This window comes from Dermacentor andersoni, chromosome 7, assembly GCF_023375885.2.
Source record: "Dermacentor andersoni chromosome 7, qqDerAnde1_hic_scaffold, whole genome shotgun sequence".
In the NCBI taxonomy this organism is placed as follows: domain Eukaryota; kingdom Metazoa; phylum Arthropoda; class Arachnida; order Ixodida; family Ixodidae; genus Dermacentor; species Dermacentor andersoni.
Genome location: NC_092820.1, coordinates 79,048,995 through 79,076,486, shown reverse-complemented (window position 1 = coordinate 79,076,486; position 27,492 = coordinate 79,048,995). Strand labels below are relative to the sequence as shown.

Here is a 27,492-nt window from a genome sequence, read left to right as displayed (position 1 = left end):
AAGAAAAGAGCAGATTGGGTGAGGGAACAAACGCGGGTAAATGACATCTTAGTTGAAATCAAGAAAAAGAAATGGGCATGTGCCGTACATGTAATGAGGAGGGAAGATAACCGATGGTCATTATGGGTTACGGACTGGATTCCAAGGGAAGGGAAGCGTAGCAGGGGGCGGCAGAAAGTTAGGTGGGCGGATGACGTTAAGACATTTGCAGGGACAACATGGCCACAATTAGTACATGACCGGGCTAGTTGGAGAAGTATGGGAGAGGCCTTTGCCCTGCAGTGGGCGTAACCAGGCTGATGATGATGATGACGACGACGACGATGATGATGATGTGCCAGCACACACGCCCGGGAAAAAAGAGAGAGAAAACTGCGCGGTCTTGTCTTATTGAAGTTTGACAGCCTGACTCTTAATTGGTTCACTTAGGACTAAATGTAGTTCCTTTTTTATACCCAATATAAGCATATAACCCGACCAAGCTGTATCGACGCTGTCAAAATTCATGACGTCACGACGGGCTGTTGCGAAAACTTGAGCTCGAGGTCGCCAGCTGTCGCTTGACTTTGGTTCTTTCCTGGCCTATATCTCGCCTAAAATATCGCGGTAAGTTGTACAAGCATAATTTGACACTAGAGCTGTAGTTTATAATCCTCCTGAGTGTGCTTTAACAAAAATTAAATTATGGGATTTTATGTGCCAAAACCAAGAACTCCTTGTGAGGCACACTATTAATGTACAGGAGTCTGGATTAATTTTCACAACTCGGCGTCTATTTAACGTGAACCTAAATCCAAGTCCCCAGCGCTTTTGCATTGCGCCCCCTTCTGAATGCGGCTGCCGCGACCGGGATTCGCACCCGCGACCCCGTGCTTTGCAGCGCCGTGCGGGTGAGTGTGCCTTCGATGCACGGACAGCTGTTGTCGCATATATATATATATATATGCGACAACAGCTGTCCGTGCATCGAAGGCACACTCACCCATATATATATATACTTTCATCTATCCTTTCCCAACAATTTTATTGTCAATGAACTGTCACATTCCAAAGTCATTTTTGAGAACGCGTAAGCGTATATAAGCGATATGTATAAAAGAGTGTGATACACAAACTATAGCTGCCCGATCGCGCCCACCAGTATTGGGAACTAATCAACGAAGAGGTCTCAGGTCAACAACGAGACATTCTTATATAGGCAGACTCTCCAAGTCAGCCAGCTTTCTGTTTCTGTGGGCTCGCAACTCCCCCTCTCCCCGACGACATCGAAGCCTCGGGCCGTTGGGTCAGTCGGGAGGGGGCACGCAAGAGCTGCAGGAAATGCGCAGTTTCAGGGACGGCGCCTTATACACGCGCCGAGCGTCTGTCTACATGGAACAACGACTGCATCGCCCGACGACAAGAAGGGTTACGCCCCCACGACCGGAGTGAGACCCCGGCCTTGAACCGTGAAGACATGGTTCGCCGCCTTTCCAGCTCGAAGCGTCGGCATGGCGCATTCTATGTACTACTGCACCACCCAGTGGATCACTCACTCTCTCGTGAGCTTCCCCTACACCCATTTTCTGGATTCCCCGGCACCCTGAGCCTTCTCCCTATATTTGGTCCGGCGCGACCGTAGGGAAGGAAGAGGGAAAGAAAGGGGATGGAAGGGTTGCACGTCAGACAGACAGGTCCATCAGTCTCGAAGAAGGGGGTCAGGCGCACGCGTTGACGCCCCGGGCTCGCGCGCACTGGCTCGATATAAAGACGTGCAGTGTTGTGGAACGCTATACGAGCCGGGTCTGTGAGGCAGTGGCCAAGTGGCGTGTGGAGGAAAGCATGGCGCCGAATTTTTCGACGGTGGCCTTCTGGCGCGCTGGCTGTCGGCAACAGCGTTTGGAAGCAGACGAACTGACTTCGGGCTTGTGTTTCGCTGCGTGTGACGTCCACTAGACTGAGGCAGATTCGAGAACGGGCTAGTTTGATTAAACATACTTAAATTTGTGCGAGAAAAATCACGGAAAGATCGTGCTGAAGCATATATACACGAACATTCGTGCTTTGCACTTGGTGCCCTGTGTTCGCATACGCTTAGATCTGGTCTCTTGGTATTTGTTGTTTTGTTTTTCGCCCATAAATTTTAGCGAGTCAGTGTGACGGTCTCGACTGCAGACGACGAGTGTGCAGAAAGTATACATGTAAGCTTTGCCAACGCTTGTTCAACTATAAATTGCGCGTATCGAAGAGTTAAAGCGCGCTGACCCAAACACCTTGGAAAGTCGAGTCTTTCGGCTGTTAAAAAAGATATAGAACGAAGAAGATCATCTCGCTGTTCTTCTTCTCCGCCTTGAAGTCAGGGGTGGATGGGGGTGATGTTTCTCTCTCTGTTATCTTCTTCTTTCTTGTTTTATATTGTGGTCTATAAAATTCTCAGTGGTGCAATAAGTTCACGGGCACGTTATAACCATGTGTAATCGAACCACTGCAGCCTCGGGCTGGGGCACTGATGGGCTTCTTCAGCAATGTTTAAGCCACACAGAAAGCCTAACCGTGGTTTCACGCCTACTATACGTTAAATGAAATACATACTGTTAGGTTATCCCTGCAAATGAGCGCACTTTTGGGCTGCCGTGGCTGTTTCTGTACGAGTGCCGTCTGCTTCATCCATCTTGACAACAGATGATCGCCTAGCAGACGAAAGCTTGTCGAACGCGCGTAGGAATACCGCGTTGCACCATTACGCGAGCTTCCTTCTGAATGGCGAAAGCAAGCTCGCCAGCTTCCGCTGTACTGCACATTTTTAGCGAAACAAAGCGTATAGAGTCCCTTACAAAAATCATTGCAGACTTGCTGCAGAAATTCTGCATACCCCGAGTCACCCGGGATGCAGAATATCTGAAGACAGGTGACAGACTTTCTGTCACCCCCTGTCACCTCCCAGCGCCCAATTGGTACACCCTTTCTGCAGAAATTCTGCATACCCCCAGTCACCCGGGATGCAGAATATCTGAAGACAGGTGACAGACTTTCTGTCACCCCCTGTCACCTCCCAGCGCCCAATTCGTACACCCTTTCTGCAGAAAGTCTGCTCAATCTGTGTAGCTGCAGGATACAGCATTTCTGCAGAAAGTCTGTCGAGATTGTGGTCACAGGATTACAGCATTTAGGCAGACATTAGAGAGAATTTCTGTAGCCCCACTATGGGGAACAGGCATGCATGCATGCAATAAAATAACAGACGCAATAGTATTCTTTGCACATTTTATTTGTCTCCGATTTCTTCCGGGCTGCTTGGCTGGGACCAACAATATCGCTTCCAAGGAATGAAGTAGTGAGTACCGACATCTCATGTGTGTGGCAGTGACCGTCTTGCACACACCTTGTCGCAGCATGCAAATCAGATGCTTTGACGCGCTGTTCAGCCTGCAGAAGTGCCGCAGGCTCCCAAGTGGTGTAGATTCCTCTGGCTCACAAAATCCTGACATCCCTAAACAAGAAGAAATGTTCAGTTTGCTGTAAGCCCTGCTGAAACTGTAAACTTGTGACATTGTGAAACGTCTCGTACAAACAGCTACATGAAGCTGCATGGTTGCACAAATACCCGATTATTACATTACAGGCAGTTAATATGTAAATGGAACTGGAGCAAACATGAATCTACTATAAAAAACTTCACACAAACGCACGTCTGTACCAAGTCAAATGCGAATTGCACAAGCAGAAAACTCGTTAACACATGATAAGCGTTCGAAAACCTAATTTATTTATGCGGTGCAACAAAGCCCTGCCCCAAAGGACAATGCATTGAAAAAGAACAGACTCCCTCTTTTTCAGGTGAGAAAACAATTTTTTCCATTAAAGATAGATACTGTTGTTGAAATCTCGGAGCCATTTACAAATACACGAAAACACATGACACCCAACGCAAGAAATACAGGCTGTCTGAAGACACTATATAAATAAAAGAACTTGCATACAAGCTAAAATCTGGCCATGCGTCGTACACAGCAATCGGGTGCCATCTCGCGCAGCCGTTAGCTGTGAAGACGACAAATCGACGTACCTCTAGAAATGGCTATGCGATTTCTCGCTGAAAAATTACGTACAGAAATAGTAACTTTCCCTGCTTGAATGTTTGCGCCTATTCAAATCAAACTGTCCCCGGCGCAAGGAAACTTCACAGCAGAAAGCAAATAATCGATAGATTTTGGCAACATCACGTTTTAGGGCAATTTTCATCAAACTGTTCGCTAAATGCGCCCTGCGACAAGAACGAACATTCGAAAAGCACGATCATTTTTGTCACGTTACTAATCATCTTGTTATCCGTACAGAAATGCACACTTCATGCACCACAAGAATGCGCGTACGCGCCGGACTTACCTTTCTAGGCGTGCTCGGTAAACGAGTCTCCGTGACAGCTGCTGCCGCATCGCACAGGTACCGCAGGAAGGACAGTCTGTGCCCGGTGCCTCCGGCGTCAACAGCGTAGAATTGCAGACGAACTACAGCACGTGATAGCACAACTTTCAAAAAATTCTTCCGCGCGCTGTGATGGAATGCGAGCGCAGCGAGAGTACCATCGGCTTTTCATGAGCCGGTAACAAAGAAAGCGCGACCGGGTCATAACTACGATAATTGGCATCGGCACACCACACGAAATACACTGAGAGCTACGTTATGCAGTCACAGGGGTTTTGGATCATTAATACACACAAAAATCGCCACAATTCCTCTCGGCACGGCATGTACACTACCTCATCGGTCGCCGTCAATGCGGCGTGCACATGGCGTGCACGCGTGCACGCTGTGACATGTCGGTGACCAGGTGAAGAGGGGAAAATAATCTCACCCGTAATTTTACCGGTGGTCGCGGCCAGCGCCTCCTGGGGGCCGGCGCCGAAAGCAACCACGCAGTCGGTGGTCGGATGGATGGTGTCGGCGTCGCGCGGTAGATATGTCCTTAAATTCAGGCTGCGTTCGAGCCATGGTATAACTGCTGCATTTAATGTACGTTATGTAACAATTACCTTATTTCAATTAGTATTAAATAATTGATTTACATAACTGCCATTATCAGACTGTTCTTGTAGCAATCAGTGACCAAGTTTTCAAAATGTTAAAATGGCAAAACAGAGCGCAATGATAAAATGTGTCATGGTTCAGGATGCGCACACGTGTTTGTGTGTGTTTGTGTGCTTGTGTGCGTGTGTGATTCGTGGGTGGCTGAAAGGTGAAGCCGATTTAACTCTTATAAAATGTGTCATGTAGAATATATATATATATATATATATATATATATATATATATATATATATATATATATATGGCATGCATATTACATACAAGTCTACCTACTTGCCGTGCACACAGTGTCTGCAGACAATATGCAGACAATCTGTAGATTAGCTCTACATGGAGGTGACTGGTGGGTGACTCATGGGTGACTGAAAGGTCAGACCTATTGAACCGTAATTATAAAATGTGTCATGGTTCAGAATATGTATATATATGCGTTTATATATAGATATACATCTACACACACACACACACTCGCTGGGCACGCATATTACAGACAAGTCTACTTGCAGTCCGCACGGTGTCTGCAGACATTCTGCAGACTAGGTCTACGTGGAGGTGACTGGTGGGTGACTCATGGGTGACTGAAAGGTCAAAACTATTCAACCGTAATTATAAAATGTCATGGTTCAGAATATGTATGTATATATAGATACATATACATATTTACACACACACTCACTGGGCACGCATATTACAGACAAGTCTACTTGCAGTCTGCACGGTGTCTGCAGACATTCTGCAGACTAGGTCTACGTGGAGGTGACTGGTGGGTGACTCATGGGTGACTGAAAGGTCAAAACTATTCAACCGTAATTATAATATATGTCATGGTTCAGAATATGTATGTATATATAGATACATATACATATTTACACACACACTCACTGGGCACGCATATTACAGACAAGTCTACTTGCAGTCCGCACGGTGTCTGCAGACATTCTGCGGACTTAGTCTACAGAAAGGTCGAGTCTACAGATAGGTGACAGGGGTGACTGATAGGTGACTCATGAGTGACTGAAAGGTCAAACCGATTTTTGTAAGGGGTACCCCCGCTCCCACCCGGCAGCAGTCGCGTACTTCTTCCAACCCCCCCCCCCCCCCCCCCGCTGACATCCCGCCAGACTGCTGCTGGCGCTGTGCAACCCTTTGGGCACCCGGCCTCCACTATACCCCCATCGCCCGTCCACTTGAATGACGCTTCGCAAACAAGGCGTTTTCGATCTGCCGCCGGAAAGCGGTTGCGAGGGGGGACCGTATATGCGACGTCTGCGTCTGACGCCCACGCGAACGCCTGGCTCTGCAGGCTGCGTGGTGCTTGCGTGTATATGCGTGTCCGTAGGACTGGGAGACGGAAAGCGCGATGCGAAAAGAAAGAAAAAGCGGGAGAAACGTCGGAAAATTTGGTCCGATAGTCACCACAGGTCTCGCTTTCCCTTCGTTCTATCTTCTTACCAAAAAAAGAAAGAAGACGAAACAAATAATTGGGCAGTTTCGCCTTAAGCGATATAGCACGATCTAACGTGTTCTTAGAACACCTCAGACGGCTGTTCTAAGAAAACGCTGGAGCGACGTGCTGGCGGCGACACAAACCAAGCAGGTTGGACACAGCACGCGAGGAAACTGTCGCTGGGCGGCAGAAACAGCGGGCTCGATCACTGGCGGCTATTAGCCATCGCGCAATGCCAGCGTAAAGCTGGCATTGTAGAGAGAGAGAGATGCAAATGAGAGAAAAGCATGGAGGTTAACCAGAGGTAAAACCTCCGGTTCGCTACCCTGCACTAGGGGATGGGAAAGGGAAGTTGGCGTAAAGGGGCCTTACGCCAGCTTGATCAGCAAGCTGCACTCCTTCGACATTACGGGCGTTGCGCCTCAATCGTACTGGAGAGGGGACAGAGCGAGACGCTTCATCGTTCGTACATTGCGAGTGACCCAATCGATGTCGGTTCTGCTCGGACCACTTTATGCATTGGCGCTCTTTGGTCATACCTGGCCCTTGCGCCAATAAAACCCATGTATCATCATCGTAATTATTTTTTCTTTGTATACCAAACGGTGCGGTATATATAGTTTATTTTTCCGAGTAATGCCTGAGACGTACCGCTGGCTTCGCGGTGCGCGGACACGTAATCATGCAGCCCTTTTCATTTTTAGTGCGTTTTTTTTCTCTTTCTTATAATGCGGGAAAAATAGTTACGCGAGACACATCACACTCGAAACAACTAAATCGGGTGCTTCAAAACGCGCTTATTAGTTCTATATCGAAATTCGCGTCCCCAGTTTAGTATTTAAAAAGATTGTCGCCTAATCTCATCTAATTAGCGATCCTTCTATTACGAAAAAAAAAATACTCCTGGTGTGCCACGTCACTGCTGACAGAGCATCTTTGTTTGCGTCCTCGTATACTATATAACTTATTTTTTAAAGAGCTTGGTTAACGTTAGCCGAGACACCCTGTATAGCTGCTATCACTATATAAATGCTATTGCAAGGCTTGAAATGTAGCTAGTTTGCGCATTTAATATATTGTAGCATAGATGTATCATCGCTAGTAGCTTACTTATTCTTGTGGACCGTCACGAAACATTCAGCTTCGACCATTCGTGCACTATCGGCGTATTCCTTTATTTCTTGCGCATATGTGGTGCGCATATATTCAAGTGCGCGCCCATTCACTCATTGCCGCGTTGGCGATAGAGTGGACGTAAGGTTCCGTGCTAGTTGATGGTAGATGTGTGTAGATACTGTGCGCATAACGTACTATGACATGAAGCGGCACTACTCCCTTTGTCATTGTTTAACCAGCGGTACTCACTCTTGCCGACGTTCCGGGGCTGAAGCACTTTCTTTGGAGGTTAGCGATACAACGTTGGCGGATGAGCCAATTTCTGCATCCTCGATGAAAGCCGTACATCTCGAAGTGTCGGTAACTCGTGCGGACAATTGCAGCAACGGTCCGCAAACTTGGCCACACAGATTCATTCCATTCCTTAATACGTCAGTCACTATTTTCGCAGCCTACTGCTGCACACGTCTTCAATCCACACGATTCAATCCAGCGTGATTGGAGCAGAGTGCGTTAGCGAAAATGCAGTCGCATTTCCGACAGCTGATCGCACAGAAGCGAGGCGGAAGCGGTAATAGTTTCGTATTCGTGCGCTGTCGCTGAGGCCACGTGCGGCGCACCACCGACAGCGCCATCTTGTTTCTCTAGAACAAACTGCTCCGTAAAAAGGGTCAGTATTATTAGCGAAGGCGACCCGACCACGCAATCTTAAGCATAACATTATACCTGTTCAACACTTCCGCGTATAGCTGTTAATACTAATTGAATTTTTCGCATTGTCAGGCCAATTTTCTTTTCGGGTACCTATATAACCATTTTTTTTGGGGGGGGGGGCGATCCCCAAGATTCAATTCAATTCAGTTTATTTGGTCATACACAGGTGATACAGGATGTCTGCGAGGCGCTGCAAAAGGAGGCAACAATGCCTCCTTTTGCCGCGAATAGTGCATGCATTCGAAAAGATGTGGGCCTAATGTGCGGAGTGGCTCTTTTCCTAACCCCTAACATGGCACCTGTCAGTAAAAAGAAAGAAAACCTGTCAAATGTTACCAACTTCATTTTTCGATTCAAAAGAATGCTACTGGCACACTTGGAAAGTCGTCGTATAGGTGACTTGCACGCGCCCGAATTTTTAGCTTGTAAGCGCTGTTTGTCACTGGCCGACCGCCTTCTCTAAGGATATGTCCGATACTATACAATTGGCTGAAATATTCTCCTGCGAACAGTTCTAGCACAACAACTGTTTCGGACAACATCGTACTTGGTTGTTGTTACTGCAGCAGCAATAAACACCGCAGTAGCGACAATAATATTGCAAAATCAAAAGAAAGTATGACGGTTAGAATAGAAAAATTACACTGAACAGTGAAACAGTGAGTTTTCAACGAAGAGGGAGAGCTACGGGACCGTTCGGCAGATTTTAAAGCGGCTGACTTTCTTTGCCTTCTCTCGGTCGTTCTCGCGGTTGGGCGGTGGTCGGAATCGACAAGGAAAACGTTCCCGTTCGTTCGTACTTTCCTTCCTTCCTTCATTCACTCATTCCTAGTGCCTCGTAGTCAAATCGTGGTTCTCGCACATTAAACCACAGAATTCAATTCCTTCACTCGAGCAATTCCCATATTGATTGGCGATCGTCGTCGATGGTTCTCGCGCAATTGTTTTTTTTTTTTTTTTTTTTGTGCCTCGTTCTTCAGATTTTTGTCTCTTTCCCACGCATGCGCATGCGCGTCGATCGTGACACCGACGAGCGGGAAATCCGGAACCGTTTTGCTCGCCGCCCTCGTGTCAAGCGCGGCGCCCCAGCCACGAACTGTCCAGTGCACGACTGCATGCACCCTCGGCAACCATCCTCGTCTTTGTCCGGCCAGCAGTGTACCGTCGCCGCCCTCACTAGAAGCCGACATCATAACTTTAGATGCCCGGCCACCACCTTTCCACCGGTACACCGGGGAAGGACTGCAGTCATGACACTGTTCGGCAGCAACGGTTACTGTTGCCCCGTTCAAGTTCTGTCACTCTGCTGCGCGCTGTCGTACGCCACTACCGGGACGGCGCCGAACTGCGTTTCTGGACCGCACCGTCCGGTGCCGCCGCTGCCCGAAGTCGAGAGGCCCACGACGAACGGGATCGCAGCTGGAGAGAGTGAGTAGCGGCTTCGTTCGCATCCTGCGCATATAGCGTGGAACGTTCCGTAGTCGATCCGGCAATGTCGGCGGTTCCGTCATTCGCTGCCGACGCAAATGTCCCGCGGAACAACTTATTCGGCGAACCCACGAGCAGCTTCGCCGAAAGCGACGACGCTGCGCCGGGTTGCGCGCCGCGGGTACGTGACCATTTTTCTCTTTGTACGTCCGTGCATCCGTTTGATGCAGAAGCATCAAACGACCCGTTGAGCGAAAAATCCGGCGGCGTCCGCAGCAGCGAAACGGCTGCAACGCCACGTCGCGAGCGCGCGCCTCGACGGAGCAGAGCGGGCCAATCGGAACACCAGCTGCCGCAGTATAGTGCACCAAATGTTGCGTGAGGGGAGAGGGCGTCGCCGCGACGCCGCGTCACCAGCGCCCCTCGACGGAGCAGATACGGCAACGCGACGCCGCGTGCAGACGCTGTTCTGTAGTTGCTTGTGCTATCGGCGCGTTCCTTGTCCACCCAAGCTCTCGCCTGCGTTCCAACTGCGCCTCGGTAAGGTCAAACCATAGAGTTCCTCACTACAACACCTAGAGGGAAATCTGGCGCCACCGTCTATGCGAGTTTATTAAGGGGGCACCGTGCCGTCATGGGAATGACGGTATATGTGTCTGCGAGGCTCGTGTTGGCTAGTGTTGTCAGAGGCTTCGTCTAAAACGTGGATATGGCTACACAAATAACGCGTCCTCAAAGTAAAATCTTCATAAAATGTTTCCATTCACGCATATTACATCTTTACTCACCTACAATGCATGACCAAGCGAAGAAAAGCAAGAACAGACGACCAACTGTTTCAAAGCGAGGGCGAACCTTGTCGTCCGTCCTCCAAATTTAGCTGCTCGCTGATACTTTTTACGTAAAATTTGTCGTACACGCAATAACAAGTTCTCATAGTTAAACAAAACATGTTTTCGCGTAATAATTAAGCTAGAACAGCTTTTCACGTGCTGTTTTAGTACAAAATGAATCATTGTGACAGACGGAACGGTACTTGCCAAGCGCGTCTTCAAGGTGTCCTGTCTCTCCGAGAACGATGCCAATCCGAAGTCATAATATACCGGCATTCCCATGCATACCACAGCGCAGCAGCGCCAGATTTCCCTCTAGGTGATGTAGTGAGAAACTCTATGGGTCAAACCTAATTCCCCATGCGTCTCAGCGCGCTCGATCGCTTGCCCGCGAGGATTTCATTACTCAAAGAACCACTCAGCGGCGTTCAATTTGACATGAGTGTGCTTTCGAATTCACAACTCGTAAGATGTGCTTAGGCATATTCGGTTTTCTTATAGCGCGCGAGCACCGACTGCACGGCGTCTCTCAAGTTTGTCGGCCCGACTCGGCGAATTTAATAAGGATTCTTCGCGACGAAGCAATCTTACCTTTCGCGACACATCGGGGGCAATCAAGAAACGTGGGGGGCATTCCGAGGCCAATATAGGGACGATAAGCGCGTTAGACAGCGTCCTCAGGTATGCTGTAAATCAACTAAAGTATACATAGTTTTCACTGACGTCACTGTGCCTGACGTTCTGGGGTACTATAACACGCCGAGAAGCTGCGTTACAAACAAGAAAAGTAACAGCACAACCGAACTCCGAGCGTTATTTCCTTTCTTTTTTTTTTTTTTTTTTGCTTCTAAGATATTGTAAAACGAACACGACTGTTTATGTTCTTGGTTGCGCGAAAATGTAAAAAAATTTGAAGCAGGTAATGGCAAATGTCACTTTCGGTGTGGTCCTCACATTTACATCTGATAAAAGGAATGGCATACATAGAGAACTCGGTTGTCACTGAAGTGCGGAAGCGCGCCGGTACACGTCCCTTGCGCTGCAAGGGTTAAGTGCACAAAAAATTGCCGTTGTCGAAATCCGTGACCTTGCGGCGGCCTCGCGTTGATATGACACGGCGGCGTCATATCAACAGTCGTTCTGCGGCTTTACCGGCTTATACACTGTATAGGCCTCCTCGTGCCGTAAGAATGTGGGATTTCTTTGCTGCGGGGGCGTGTATAGATCGCTAGTATAGTCCTGATACAGAGATTGCACTTCATTTGAAATCGGACAGGTTTACAAGCGTAGAAGTGTATTCTCCTATTTTCTCTTTCTATACATGTTCCTATATGTGCTTCTAGGACCGAGAAATGTCCTAGAAGGAGCAATTGTAATCGACGTTGACTCGATATTTATCTCCACACACTCCGTTTATGACAACGTTGCGCTAGGCGGTTACCCGAATAGGTGGTGTCCAAATGCACGGCTCAGCGACGGCGATCTCTGCGTAATAGTGAAGCTTATGTCAAACAGCCGCGCTTTTCTTGCTAACCGCGCGCGCGCGCCGGAAGTGATTGCGGAGGCGCCGGAAACGCGTCATCGACGCCTTGTTTTCGACGCCATCTGTTGAGCGGCACATCTGGAGTGCTGCTATTTGGGACTCTCAAATTAGGCGCGGCACGAATTGAATGTGCCGCATTATAGGAACGTGCACATATATGGTCGCACAGCCGCACGAATGGATATGCTTTTTCGCACGCTCTTGGCACATCTAAGGAGCTCACTCTAAAAAAAAATTTACACCAGTTGAGTTGTATTTTGTCCCCAAACGATAATTGTCATCTGTCTTGCCTGCATTTCCTTTCTGCAGCGCTGCGAGCCCGGTACTTCCTAATCACGAACGGCTTGCGCGTTATCAACGTGACGCAGCATTCTCGACCGGAAAGTAGCGAGCGCCGAGTTTTCAGGAGAGGATCCGCCAGCAAGGCAGATGACGACTATTGCTTGGGCAAAAGATAAGCCCCGAAGCATGTAAACTTTTTTAGTGTCCAGTGCCTCTTATATATTCGCAAAACTGTTCGTCATACGGATTTTTTGAGTTGTTGCTTATATAGTCGTGCTGTTGGACATCCCCGCGTCGTGTTCCGGCGACCGAGTGTGATAAAACCGCAGCCAGTCTATAGGCTTATCAAGCACTAAAATTCTGGCCGTTCATTTCCTGCGCATGCGACAAAGACCCCTTTTCCATTTTTTTTTTATTTTTATTTTTCTTGCGATAGCGTTGTAGGCAGGCTTCATCCACTTTCAGGGCATTACCGTCTGGCCTAAAAATGTGGGCCCGTCCCGGATGCAGTGCACTCTACCACAGCGCTAGCTGTAACGAAGAAAGAATCCGAGGAACTGGCACGTGGCGCACGTGTCAGAGTTTCAGGGAGCCACTTTTGAACGAGACAAGCACACGGGTCATTAAATCAAGCGCGATCGTAGCCTAATGGTCGGAGCATTTGGCTGCAGAGCTGGAAGACAGCTTCGATACCACCCATCGGTCACGCATGTAACTATAGTTACATTAAATAAATAATGAAACATATATAACAAATAAATTTTAAATTCATCGAGGGTCGTTGCTTTTGAGGTCGAGTGGTTGGTGTCCTCATTCCAGGACTCCACAGACCATGGCTGCTCGACGAGCGCTTCTTGGCCCGCCCAGGGTACTGTCGGACAGCTGTACCTTCCATGCATGGCTCAAATGACGTGCTATACAAGTCTTTATTATTTTTTTTCACGCCTTTCTTTGTGCTCCCACTCTTCTTTCCGTCTTTACTTTCCCTTTTCCTAGTGCAAGGTAGCAAACCGGAGGTTTTAACTGTGGTTAACCTCACTGCCTTTCTCTTTAGTCTCTCTCTCTCTCTCTCTCTCTTTCTCCGCCTCTTTATGTGGACGTGGAACACGAGATGTTGAAGAGTGTAGGACGTGTGTCGCCGCACCAGGGGCAGATGCCGCTATAGTTAGTGGGTACATTTTGCTGTATCGGTGTAGGTTTGGGAATGTTTGTTTTTATGAGTTTGAGAGCTACTGCCTCTCCAGAGCTGAGTCTTTTTTTCTTTTTTTTTTCGGGGGTGGAGGACAAATCGTGCGGTTGAGCCGCTGGATCTCAGGCAGTAAGAGGTGTAAAATTTCTTGAAATTTTACATCTCTAGCGGCGCTCCTAGCTCTTGGCTTATGAAGCAACACTGACTCCTCCCCCCCCCCCCCCCCTTTTCTTTTTTCGTAATCACCTGTGCCACGTTGCGTGCATGTATATATGCCAATACCGCCCCTGAAAGGCCAACTGTGGGGGTACTGAGTCACACATTTCAGATATCTCGGAGCAGAAGCGCTTCAAAAGATTCAAACGAGATCTAGTTTTCGAATACGGTTGTCTTCAAGATTTCATTATTATCGATATCATAATAGCGAAATTTAATTTGCTACGAATTTTTTGTTAATCAGAAAAATTGTGCCCGCGGAAACGCATAAATCAAACGCGCTAGCGCGGCATTCTAATAAAAGGGGGAAACATCTCCCCTGGTCGCCTTCTCAGCAGCACACTACGTCATACATTCGCAGAGACGCAGCTGCGACCGAGAATTATATTGAAGACATGTGGCCGTTAAACCGAGCTCTGACGCGAGCTGGGATATGCATTTGCTGCTGGCTCTCTCACTCTTGCTTTTCTGGCAGAGTTTTCCACGCGGACGCCATAATGTCCCGGATCCTAGCCACAGGCAGCTTCGCTGTCAAATCAAACTTTGGAAGCCCTGCATCTGCTTGCTTGACTTCACGAACGAATGGAAACCGATAACGAGTCATTGTGAGATGGCATTAGCATGGCTGCGTTTCTCAAAGATAATTCTCCTCGTTACATTGTAGAAAGGCAGCTAATTCCGATGGCATGCACGCGGCCCAAGTCGGTCGTCTGTGATCATCCGCAGATAAGCTGGTATGAGATATAATGCAGCGCAAGGTTCAGTCACGGCCGGCCATCTGGCTTCGAAATGCAGCGCCAGATAGCTCTATCGTCACAGTGGGCGGATGCCTGAGTATATAACGCGTGTTTGACGAGTGTGAGAAACTCGATAAAGCGTAACTCGTCTTCTTGGAAGGGCGGAAACGCGATCTCTTTTTGCAGGACCGACTCGTGTGGGTCTATCATAGCTGGCTCATGGCTACAGGAAAATCACCGGGCGCTCCGCGACGAAGGACGACACGCAGTGAAGCTGTCTCTGTGATTGCGCTTTCACGTGTATCGTGGCACCTTGAAGCGCTGCCTTTATTTTTTCGTGACGTCGAAATTGCAAAGCTTCTCATTCGCAAGCTATACCGGCCGGACATTTTGGCGAATGATGTATTGACACAACACGATTGTATGGCGTCTGCTGTTCTAGAACAGATTTTGTGCTCAGACTTCGGTGGCTCCGACTTCGAGAAGATATTATCGTGTGAGCATGTGACTTCACTACTTTAACGCCGCGCATATTTCCCTTACTTAACGCACACGCACGCACGCGCGCACAAATCGGTGAAGCATAGCATCAGTTAAAAAAATAGGAGAACGTAGAAACAAAAAAACGGGACTTTATAGACGTTTCGGCCGGGGTTCGCCCTTCATCGAGAGTACGATTGCAAGCACACAGAGTTCAATTTGCAAACGTTGCTCCGTTAAAATAGGGGGGAAGCGAGGGAAAGAACAAAAACGTGAATGCAAACTGTACGAACGCACACGTGTACAAAACAGTGGCATTAAAGAAAGAAAAAAATCCCCGAAGGAAAGCAAACCAGATAGGGAGTCTGAATAACCCACGTGTTTAACAGGTGCACACTCAGTCGTGTCCACAAGGGAGGAAAGACCAGTCTTAAGCCACTGGAATGCACTGGTATACGTGCGACAGGGGATGCGCTAACAAGAGGAGCTTGCGAGAGGTCGCAGCTTCCTGCAGAGGGTTCCCGTTTTCCTTTCTTTGAAGAACCGCCCGAAAAGCGGGAACAATTGTCGCCGCCTTGCCGCGATAGGGTTAGAAATAATAGTCGAGTGCTCGGCGACCCGTCCTTAACAGCCGTGTCGAACGATTCTCGCGATTTCATCCTCCCATCTCCACGCGCATAGCCGCTTTTGTGCGTTCCCGAACACCACCTCCTGGACAAGTGGACCGGAGCGTCACATCTGGTCCCTCGCGCCGATTACTTGCGCTCGAAGACCCCTCCGGCGTGCTTTTGATGCGCGCTCGCTTCCCTTATCCTCCTCCGATTGCGTCGACCACGCACGCGGCCTGTTGCCCGAAGGTCTGCAATCTTTAAAGCGAAATCCTTTGTAGTAACCGCGTCGGAACCGAGTTTCGCCTCGCCAGCAATCTAAACTTCTTTCGACCGCAGTTGCTCCTTAGCAGAGTTCTTCCATGAAAAATGGAAGGACTATGGCCTTAGCTTTTATTGTTTTTTTTTTCAGCCATGTTTTTTTCCAGTGCCAAGCGTCGTTGATTACGGAGAACGCAATCGATGTCTTCTTAGCAGCGGAGACGAGTCGACGGATAAGCGACCACAAAGACGGCGGGGCATGCGACAGCGATTGCTCTTTCGTCTCCATTGCCGAGTTGTAGTAAAGCTTTATTAAGAAAGGGAATGAGGGAGAAGGGGTCAATGGGCGGCTCCCTTAGTCCAGGGCTCCACTGTCCTTGGCCTCCCGCTGGACTTGCTGGAGGAGTGTCCTCTGCACCCCCGGGTCCGAGCTGGCGAGCTGTACCTCCCGCTGCTCAGCTAATTATTGTTGTTTGTTTGTGTTGGGCTGAACAGCTAACTCTGGCGTGGCATTCTTTCAGGGGCGCGCAGGAGACTCGGTAGAAGATGGCGAAAGGATTGTGCGGCGAGGTTAGGAAATTTGTACGTATAGGGGGTGCGCGTGAATATGCCGAAACTTTCGGGTAGCGAATCGTATATATGTACCTTATTCGAGGGGCCTCTATGCATTCCTAAGCGCCGATTCTTTCTTTTTTCTTCGAATATCTTTAGAACACTTCTAATCGCCAACTGCGCCGTAAAATCGAACCTGGCGGCCATATATAGTAGGCATAAAACGCGAGAAGCTACGCATATGGGGCAGGCTATGTATGCCTCCCCCCCCCCACTCTCAGCGGGTCAGACTTCGGCTAAGTCGATGACATTCGCACTCACCTATGGGTGATTCCACGAGAGATCAACACGGGTCGAAAATTTCATATTTTATATTTTATTGAATATTTTATATTTTATGCACATATCACTCGGTAGCACTAAAGTGAACGTGGCTTCTTTGCCAAATGAATATTTTAGGAGGAAAAAAATAACGAGATTCTTCAGTGTGGAGGTGCCTATTTAATGCACAAGGCATTTTCACAAATTCACAACGATGTGAAATACAGTATGTTACCTCTACAAAGAATACATTCCTGTGTGTAAAACCTAGACGTAAAGAAGGGTCAGCTAGCACTGTTTCAGGCTTCCGTGCAAAACGGAAGTGTTTTTAAAAAATTGCTTAATTTGCTACAATCTTCAAAAGTTGCTATATTTACGATTTTTTTATCAACTAAACCAGTACATGTAGCCTTCTGAAATTTGCTGGACTGTGAAACCTTAACCTATTCAACAATTGTGCTGAATATTCTTGCTGTATCACAAATTACCATTTCTACAATTCGCCTCAAATCTGAAGTTTTGACAAAAATGAACGCTATTTAAAAATGAAAATAAGAAAAACCCCATCGTAAATTTTTCTCAAAATTTCGTAAACAACTATTCACAGGCACGCGAAAAAGAATATTAAAAAACATGTTGCATTATTTTGTTTGTAATCACAATACAGGTGGTAGAAATTAGAGCTTTGCCAGAATGCAGCAAGGTGCTGAGGAAAAGGGGACATCGGGGTAAAAAAAGCGTGCATAAGGCTCTGACTTGCCTAAACTTTGCCCTAATTGCGACGTAAAGACAGTTTTGGTAAACTATAACTGTTTCAACCACGCCGTCCTAAAATGTCTGAATTTCCGACATAAATTCGTGGAGTCATGCCTCTCCTCGGCCATCATTGGCGCCCATATTTAGTTCACTCTTTCAGATGCGGCTGCTGTAAAAATCGTCTCTTTTGATCGATTTGGTAGAGGGTAGAAGAATGGGAAGTGAATCCACGGGCGGCGATGAATTCTTACCGGAAAAAGACGAACTGGGAGGTAGAAAGAAGTGCCACTTGAAACTTTGCCTCACGTTCATCAGCAGCAGTCGGATCTGCGACGAAGGAACTTTCGCCCGGTGCTAAAGCAAATTCAACTCGGTGGCACTGAAGGTCCAAATCTTACTTCGTATATTGCAAGTGCCATTTGGACCCCTCAGGTACCAAATGCGGCATGTGCACCGAATGGTTCGCCAAATTTATACAAAGCTATGACATGTGCTCTTCGTACCAAAAGCGAATGCGCTTGATGACTCTACTGCGTAGCCAGCTGGAGCGCCGAAAAGTTCAAGCTCTCATTCCAAATTTGTCAGCCTACATGACATACAAATCCCGACGTTGGCGCGAGAAACGTGGGATGTGGTCAGCACCAGACGCACCTGAGAGAACACGGTTGAAGCCAACAGACGTTTAGACCACTGTGGAATATTATACCAAAGACGAGCATGGACGTGCTCGGCAGAGTCCCAACAAAAAAGGACGTAGTGTCTGTTTCGATTGATGTAAACAAACAGTATGCTGCCAAGAGATTCATGACCCGCTCGGTACGGGAGACATATGGTCTCTTTAAGGAAGCCAATCCGGATACATCTATTGGGCTCTCAAAGCTTTATTCTCTCCGGCCGAAATGGGTTCTTCTTGCTCCACAACAAGAAGCGTACCTTTGCATGTATTGCGCCAACGCCACACAGTGTGTTTCTGCGCTAGAAGAGCTCATTGAAGGGGCCTACACAATTACCCACCTCAAAGAACTATGTCTTTACACCTCGCCCACGACCGATTCAAGTGGATCACCCATGATTATATTAGGCCATTCAAGCATCAGCAATACACGACGCCAAACGGAATCAACAGCACGGATCCCGTGTCTTTGACTTTGCAGAGAATTGGACAGCTGTTGTACCGAACGACGTACAATCAAACCATTGGCACGAAAAAAAAAACAGGTCTCGCTATTTACTTGTGTCGTCCCGAGTAGCGGATCCACTCAATGTTTTGCGGTTCTCAGTGATGACGTATGTCATGATGCTGCGCACGCTTGCTTTGCGCTGGAAAAAAATCTATGAGTGCATGAAGGAAGAACTTCAGCTTTGCAAACATGCTACATGCGTGTCTGACGGCGCCAGTGGCCATTTCAAAAACAATTATCAGCTTTAGCAGCTGTCACAGAAGGAGCACGCATCAACAAAGTGGCTTTTTTCGGCCACAGGACATGGAAAAAACGCTTGCGATGGTGTTGGTGGCTTAGTAAAGCACCAAGCCTCGCTGTACAATCTCGGAGCAGACAGCACTACAGTCATTATAAGCCTCTGAAATGGTGGCGCAGATGGCCGCAACGCTGAAAAACGTAAAACTGCTCTATGCAGATGTGGATGAAGTAGAGAACTTTCGCCGCTTCAAGAGGAACCAGTGGAAATCTTTGCCACGTGTTCCCGGCATACGGTCATGGCACATTTGGTTAAGCGAGCCTGACGCCACCAATTTCGATCGCGTTGTATTAGTGTCTCGCACTGCTGCAGGTAAATGGAAAATGATCGAGCCTTTCTGAGCGTATACAGCGGGTAAGCTCGAAGTTCCTTGTGCCCTCTCCCTGCCTCCATGCTAGAGCACTTCAATGCGGCATATGTGGATCATCAACAAGTGTGCACTGACAGGTCAGTAAGTCAACAGGCAAGAAACTGTGCCACTGCGTATTTGATTCGCTCCATTAGAACTGCGTGATCTGGCCCTCTGGATCAGCTGATCCTATAGAAAAATGCGGAAAGCACTGCCAGTACTGCAGCGCTTCGTAAACTTAGGACGTGTTTTCAGCACGCTATCATCGTTTAGCATTCGTCAGTGGTGCTTCAACAACTATTCCATACATTGTATACTAGCAAGATTGATCGAGAGTTCATCTGGTCCTGCCAATACTTCAATGAAGAAATAAATGCTCTACTTGAGGCTTTGCACAGAAGGCAATTTCCTCGAGAGTGCGCGGACCAGGTAATGTTTCGCAAGAGACCCAAGTATCTGAAAGAGGAAGTCTCGTGCTCCTTTCCAGCTTTTCTAAGAAACTGTGAACTTTCCGACAAGTGGTGATCCTTAGGGACTGTGAACTTTTGATTACATAGTATTCTAACAGTTCCTTTTTTTCTTTTTCTTCAGAGGCGGTAAAATAAGCAATCGCTGGAGCTACCTGCCAGCTAACCCTGCCTTAACCAACACCATCGCCACTCCCACCACCGCCTCTTAGGTTGTATAATGACGTTCATGTAATGACCAGTACGACATTTTTAGAGGCATTTACCTGCCGTACATTCTGTTACCTGTGTACATTTATACAGAGTTAACTGTTAATTCTGTAGCACGCAAAGAAATAAAAACCCTGCATTAACAGAAGGCACAAATTATCTAAGCTGCAAGGCGCACTTGCTGTTAACTTGCTGTTAAATAATTGAGCCACGTAATGGTTATGCTGACGCTTTGTTATTCCCATTCAAGCGAATAAGTAGTGTACTAAAGGCACTTTTATGCAGAAGTATTAATTGTAAGGTCAAAACTTGCTTTACGTCGCCATTACGGTCAAGTTTAGGCAAGTCAGAGCCTTATGCACGCTTTTTTTGCCCCGATGTCCCCTTTTCCTCAGCACCTTGCTGCATTCTGGCAAAGCTCTCATTTCTACCACCTGTATTGTGATTACAAACAAAATAATGCAACATGTCTTTTAATATTCTTTTTCACGTGCCTGTGAATAGTTGTTTACAAAATTTTGAGAAAAATTTACGATTGGGTTTTTCTTATTTTCATTTTTAAATAGCGTTCATTTTTGTCAAAACTTCAAACTTGAGGCGAATTGTAGAAATGGTAATTTGTGATACAGAAAGAATATTCAGCACAATTGTTGAATAGGTTAAGGTTTCACAGTCCAGCAAATTTCAAAAGGCTACATGTACTGGTTTAGTTAATAAAAAATCGTAAATATAGCAACTTTTGAAGATTGTAGCAAATTAAGCAATTTTTTAAGAACACTTCCGTTTTGCACGGAAGCCTGAAACAGTGCTAGCTGACCCTTCTTTACGTCTAGGCTTTACACACAAGAATGTATTCTTTGTAGCGGTAACATACTGTATTTCACATCGTTGTGAATTTGTGAAAATGCCTTGTGCATTAAATAGGCACCTCCACACTGAAGAATCTCGTTATTTTTTTCCTCCTAAAATATTCATTTGGCAAAGAACCCACGTTCACTTTAGTGCTACCTAGTGACATGCGCATAAAATATAAAATATTCAGTGAAATCTAAAATATGAAATTTTTGACCCGTGTTCATCTCTCGTGGAATCACCCCTATGAGTACAGAGCATGCGAATAACATGCTTCTTTGCTTAGAATGTTGAGTTGTTTGTGTAGTGCAATGGCGAAAAAAAAAGCTTGCTACCAATGAGGTTAGAGTATGCGGTGCGAAGATCGATGGTGATAGCAGCAGTTCGTTATCCGAAAACATATTCGTTAGCTCCATCCAAATCTGGCGCCGTTTGATTCGGATTCGTTTCGTTCTGCAAAATTAGTATTCGCAGGTCCCTAAATATAGCTCGAATTGGCAGGGCATATCTGTAGAATGAATTCGGCTGATGCCTAACGGGGCTCCGATCGTGATGAAGCCCCTTCATCCTTGGGTGGGCATAAATCACATCGGACGACGATAGAGACATGCGTATCGCAGTCTCGATCCCGCCGACGCAAAGATACGTGTCACTCGGGCGCGACGTCAGGCTTCGCGAGCTGCAGTGCCGCCGCCCGAAACAGATTTCTGCGGCGCGGCGGCAGGATTCGCGAACATCTTTATAGCGGCGGGAGCGGCGAGGTTCGGGCAAGTTGTAATGAATTTCATCGCGGCGGCAGAGCGGCAGCATCGCTTCGGAGCAGCGTCGCCCCGACACGTGACCAGTGGAGGACTATAGTGCGGGAAGACCTGCGCATAGGACGATGTTTATTTACTTGCTACACGTGGTACGGGCAACGTCCCAAGAGAGCTTTTCAACGAATTGCTAAGCGCAGGATACCTATTCATAAAATAAAAATTCGAGAGGGAGGGACCAAGCGATGCTTATGTTGGTAGTCGCAAACTACCGAAACTGGGCTGAAAGTCCCGTGTTTTTTTGCCGGCAACATTGCTATTCGCGGCGCCGCGCCGCCGTTGGCTCCATTCGCTCAATCGCTTGCATGTGAAACTGGCTTTACGCGGCGGCTATGCGTGAAGGGTGATTCACGAAAGTGGAGATGGATTAAAGTCGCACTGGTGGAGGCAATGGGTCACCTGCATTGATTAGCTAGGCTTTGGATATGGTTACTATAACTAATTTGGTTGCGCCACCTTATGGTAGCCGGTTTTAAAGGAGATATTCGTTACATACATCCATTCGTCCGTCACACGCGTACATCTACGGTGTTCCCTAGGCTGTTAGGATTCTTAACAAGCGCTTTCCACTTTTGTGTGCGCAGTTGCCTATGTCCAGCCTTTTCCACTGTCGCGTGTTCTTGTTCTTGTGCTTTTCATTTTCTTTACGCAATCTACAATTGTTCATATGTTTGGAAACAGACTAAAGCTCCATAAAAACGCAGATTTTTAGACCGTTCCTTCATAGCGCAATCGCAAGGAAAACGGCAGGACGAGCGCTGACGTCTTCTTTGTCATTGACCGCGTTTTTGTTTGTTTTTTGCACTTCGTTAGGTTTTTCTAGTAACGAACAGATTCGAACGCTCCGAACGATTGGTGTTGCTCTATACGCACGCTATTATCGATTTTTCTACGTGCACGTGTTTTAGATCTTACAATTCCGGGGTCAGGTTGCCCGGTGTCGCGCTGACTCACCGCATATCTTGTCCCCAAAACGGCAATCATCTTCTGTCCACTCGTTTTCTTTCTTGGAAAACTGTGGACTTGGCAGTCTCCTGTGAAGAATGTCGTTTCATGCTGATGACGCACGTGTGCCCTTGGTGAGCCGCGGAGTGTACCGGGGCGCGCAGATATTGTAGAAAGGAAAGGCACGCAGGACAGATGATTATTTAATTGTATGGGGACAAACAAGATGGCAAGCTTTCTTTTAAGAGTGCAAGCAAACTTGTTAATTTCTGTACAGAGTCAGTCGGCCAACATAAATGCTTTAATTAATATAAAGGAGCGCGAACTTTCGTCATCACTCCCACCAAAAGGGAACTTTGTTCTGCAGGTGAAACAATATTTTCCTTGTGATTAGCCCACAGTAGCTTTTCTTATCGGAATGAGTCAGCAACTTGTGAAAGAAAAATAATTTTCCTTCTCCAAGACGCTGGGGAACGGGGGGTCGCCTCGAGCATGACACATGTTTTCATATGCAGAGAGTCATGAGTCACCTGCCATGGTTGCTCAGTGGCTATGGTGTTGGGCTGCTGAGCACGAGGTCGCGGGATCGAATCCCGGCCACGGCGGCCGCATTTCGATGGAGGCGAAATGCGAAAACACTCGTGTACTTAGATTTAGGTGCACGTTAAAGAACCCCAGGTGGTCGAAATTTCCGGAGTCCTCCGCTACGGCGTGCCTCATAATCAGAAAGTGGTTTTGGCACGTAAAACCCCATAATTTAATTCTTTTAAATTTTTGAGTCATGAGTCACACGTGATTGCAAGATGCGATCGTGTGGATAGGTGTGGTCTGCAGTGTGAGGACTGGGAGTGCAGAGAGGGAAACGTGGCGACATGCAGCTATGTCATTCATTGCGTTGAGACGGTGACGCAGTGGAGCTGCCGGTCTTGGAGCTGCCGGCTTTAGGTGGATAAGAGGTCATGGGCAATGATTTTGTCCTTGCACGCGATCTCACTCTTGTGCCGTACGCGAGTGACCATTCAGCTATCAGATCTCTCTCCTGTGCCGTCTTTTTTGTTGTTGTTGCTTTCTTGTTCGCGGTGACACGTTACTGTGTGGTTAGGGGGTCCAGTCTTGTCTATACATAGCCACGACTTTGTGGCAGGAGAAGTCGGATGCCTGATCAAGAGTCTGACGCATCGGCTTTCTGCTCGGCCTAATTTCTCGTCACGTGGTTGTTGTGGTAACGTCTTACGTCACCGGCCGGCTCGAGGTCGTATCAAACCATGCGCTGCTCAGTTCAGGTCCGTTTCTCGAGTCCCCGCGGTGACCATTTGACACGTTCTCGGTAAAGGATTTTCGATTACGACGTTGCTGTGGTGATGAGGCCAGCGTGATTGTCTGTATACGTATTCAGACTTCGGGCTTATAGCGAATACGGCGCTGCGGCATGCGTATCTATACTGCTGGCTCGGTGGCCGATGCGTGATGCTGTTTTAGGCAAATGAAATCTACGGCTTGGCGTCTGTGTGCTCATTATTTTTAACTGACCGCCACTGTGTCACTTCTTGTTGCTGGGCTAATTGGTTCATAGATATAGAGGTTTGAAAAAGACGCGCGGTATGATGCGACATGCCGATGGAACTTGTTAATCTCTGTTCCTTTACGGTGACGCGGCAGTGCCACTGTCAGTGCTAGACAACTTGTTGTTTGGCAAGACGGGGACAAGAGACAATGCAGGCAGCGCGAAATGACAACCGCTAAGGAACACGCACCATGCAATAGCTCATGGTGGCTTCATGTGTTGTTCTGTCGTTTTTTTTTTCTTGTTTGCGCGTGTGCGGTTTGCGCTTCGACATAACGCTGAGCGCAAAGTTCGCTTCATTTTAAGGGACGCTAAAGAGAAAGCATTATCTTGAGCTTTGGGTAAATTGCCCTTCCGCAATACTAAACCTTCTACTGCGAGAGCATGCTTGGTGAGCCAGAAAAGGTGCAAGAACGATGAACGGGTTGCGACGTCGCCTTGAAGTTGTTGCACCAGCTTGCCGAGACACCACGCATTATAACGCCCTTTCCTCTGGCCTATATTTTAAATCTTTTATTGGTAAAATAATGGACTACACTGTATTTAAAAGAGCCGAAGGCTGAACCTACGAAGCTTCAACAAAGTTTGCCGAACGACAACGGCCGAAATGCATCAAAATTCTTCCGCAGTCCGTGACGTCATGCTGGCATACTAGCCCCGGCGTTTCGGGGCGAACTTAAAAAAAAAAAAAAAAAAAAAAATGTTGACTAAGAACTTGCGAGAAGAGGAAATGGCCCTCTTTATCTGGCACGGAAATTAAGCCGCAGTGGGTGATACGAGGCGACCGGGATAAGCGCAACAACAAAGGCGAACGGACAACGAAGGGGGAACCTAGTGCCACAACGGAGTGAGGCCGGTAGCTTGGAGAGGAGGAAAACGCCCTCTCCACGAAGATGCGGGGGCTCACGCGAAGGCGCTCCTCCACTGTGCGGACGCTGAAAGGGTTGAGCAGCGGTATCTTTTATCTGCTGGGGGGCGTGGGGGGGGGGGGGGGGCGCTAGAGGAGTCGTGAGGCACGCTGGGAGAAGCTGACGACTGTTTGCCTCACAACTGCGCTGACCACTCGTGCCAGTTGCGCTCTGCTCCACTCTCTCACTCTTTCTCTCTCTCACCTGTGTCCGTACTCACTTCCCTCCCCCACTACATGTGCAGACCGAGTATAATACCCCTTTCCTGCAGGGCCCAGTGACGCTTCGCCAATCGGCCAACTCGTCTCTTTTGACGTCATGGGAGGTAGCCGCTAGGGGAACCTTCCCCCTCTCCCACCGGCAGCAGCGTCATCCTCCGACACCCCTTTCACTTCAGGCTTGCGGCGGCGTTATAACTTCGCGACCCTTGCGTCGTCAGCAGTCATTCCTTGGGCTGTGCCCGCGGTGACCGCATCGGTACGCTACTGTTCGCGCTCGCGGCTGTTCCGTCCCGGAGAGCTCGTCTCTCCTCTCAGTCCGTGCGGTGACGCGTCGTGCTTGCTTCGGTCTGTCGTTCCAGTGAGTCTCTGCGTGTGTGTTTGCTTTTGAGTTTGCGCGTGTGCTCTGTACGGTACGGCGCCGTGCTCGTCGAGGACGGAGGCCCGCTTGACGACGTTTCGGCCATGAAGAACGACGGCACCCCCCCGCAAGATTTAGCCTCGTTGCTGGTACGTGGTGCCTTGTGACTGCAGACGCGCACGCGGTGAGATGGATGCTGCTTTTCCACAGTTAGCATGTTGTTACGCTTGGAACCTCTTCTAATTGGGGGAACTGTTACGCGGTACGCTTAGCGCGTGCACATTTCCCAGTCGCCTATAATGCCGGCTTATTCGTAGATTATCGTAAGTTCCCTGCGGGGAAAACAAAAATCGCCTATTTCTGCCTAGTAACTCCAGCGATATATAGGTGCGTACCTAAAAATGTGGTGGATCTTTTTTTATAAGGGAACCCGCTTACTCATATGGGAGTATTATATACGGTATATACGGTAGCGGTACTGCGATATACGAGTTTCTTCAGTTAAGAATCTTTCTTTTTCGGTTATGACGGGTAGTATTTTGAAAGGAAAGAAAAACATGGTATCTCGTATTATAATTAAGCAGCAAAGTTCTCGGGTGCTCAAACACTTTCAATTTCCAGGTTTCAAACCTCTCTAATATGCGGAATTCAAGACCTCGTTAGCAATCTTGGCACGTCTTGAGGAGTACTTTAAAGGGTAGATTTAAAGAAGTGTTATTGATCTTAGCTTTCTTCCGTGCGCACCAGGCTATGTAGATCGGTCAACGAAATTGGGAGTAATGAATTTCCCAATCTTGTTCCTCCTATAGACATGATTCTGGCGCCTCATGTCATCTAAAGACAGACAGTATATCGGAATGCCAGAGTATCACTGTAGTGGTAATTTCTCCTGCGCAGTAAACACATTATGGTGATGAGAAGCCAAGCTTTTCATCGGTTTATAGAACGCGCTCGTGTTTTTCATGGTCAAAGCATGTCATAACGAAGTTGCATAGTCTAATTTAATAAGACGTTTTTTTCTCTTTTCATCCAATGTACTGCGTGTTTTGTTGAAAACACTTTTTGCATTCATTAGGAATATCAATCGAAGATCACGGTGAGCATTCACTAATTAACCATTCACTTTGGAACATACGTTGCGCGTACATGAACCATACATAGCCCAGCAGTAGTGCGGCCATGTCTGCTTAGTGTAAATGCAAAGGTCATAGCCCAACTTTAGAGATCACATCCGTTCCCCAAAGCCCGCAAAAAAAAAAAGAAAGAGAATGCATTGACGTTTCCGCCCAGTTCAGTTCGTCTCGAATTGTTAGGAGCAGGCCTTTGGAAAGTCGTTCTTTGGGACGTCAATATATCGCGTAGCACATTTTAAGGAGCGGCGTATTTCTAAACTGGCGCTATTCTCAATACTTTTGCAGAGCAGGCTTCGCTATATAGCTCGACTTCCATTTCGCAATTGAAACGTGTGCATTAAAGCGAAAGGTCAGATCAGGTGAATCCTCTTAATTAGCTGCTCATAGTGAATGCGATTTGTCGCGCAAGTAATATCAGCCTGTTCTCGAAATCCACTTGGAAAAGGTAACAGCGCAATCTTTAGCGAGCGACTCGAGCAAAACGAATAGCCACATCCGCAGGTACACACGCAAAGCTTTTCGCTGGCCGCGCACCAAGCTTAGATGACTCACGTAAATAGTTGTATTACTGTTATATTTTGTAGCTTTCTATTGCGAGAAAGCGGCTTGAATCCGTTTTAATAGTTCAGGACAACCGTGTT

The 27,492-nt window shown here is 47.6% G+C and overlaps 1 protein-coding gene and 1 long non-coding RNA gene across 2 annotated transcripts in view; one reads left to right on the top strand and one right to left on the bottom strand.

Moving 5' to 3' along the window:
- Window positions 1–3,229: 3,229 nt before the first annotated feature.
- Window positions 3,230–4,790, bottom strand: LOC129385471 (uncharacterized). Its single transcript, XR_008612989.2, has 2 exons — window positions 4,366–4,790; window positions 3,230–3,469 (listed from the first exon to the last, which is right to left on the bottom strand). It is a non-coding gene; the product is annotated as an uncharacterized lncRNA (long non-coding RNA).
- A 4,245-nt stretch (window positions 4,791–9,035) lies between these two features.
- LOC126534804 (uncharacterized) overlaps window positions 9,036–27,492 on the top strand; it is a 34,347-nt gene continuing 15,890 nt past the window's right edge. The window contains exon 1 of the mRNA XM_055072761.2: window positions 9,036–9,772. The gene's annotated coding sequence lies outside the window, so the exon portion shown is untranslated. The remainder of the gene's footprint in view (window positions 9,773–27,492) is intronic.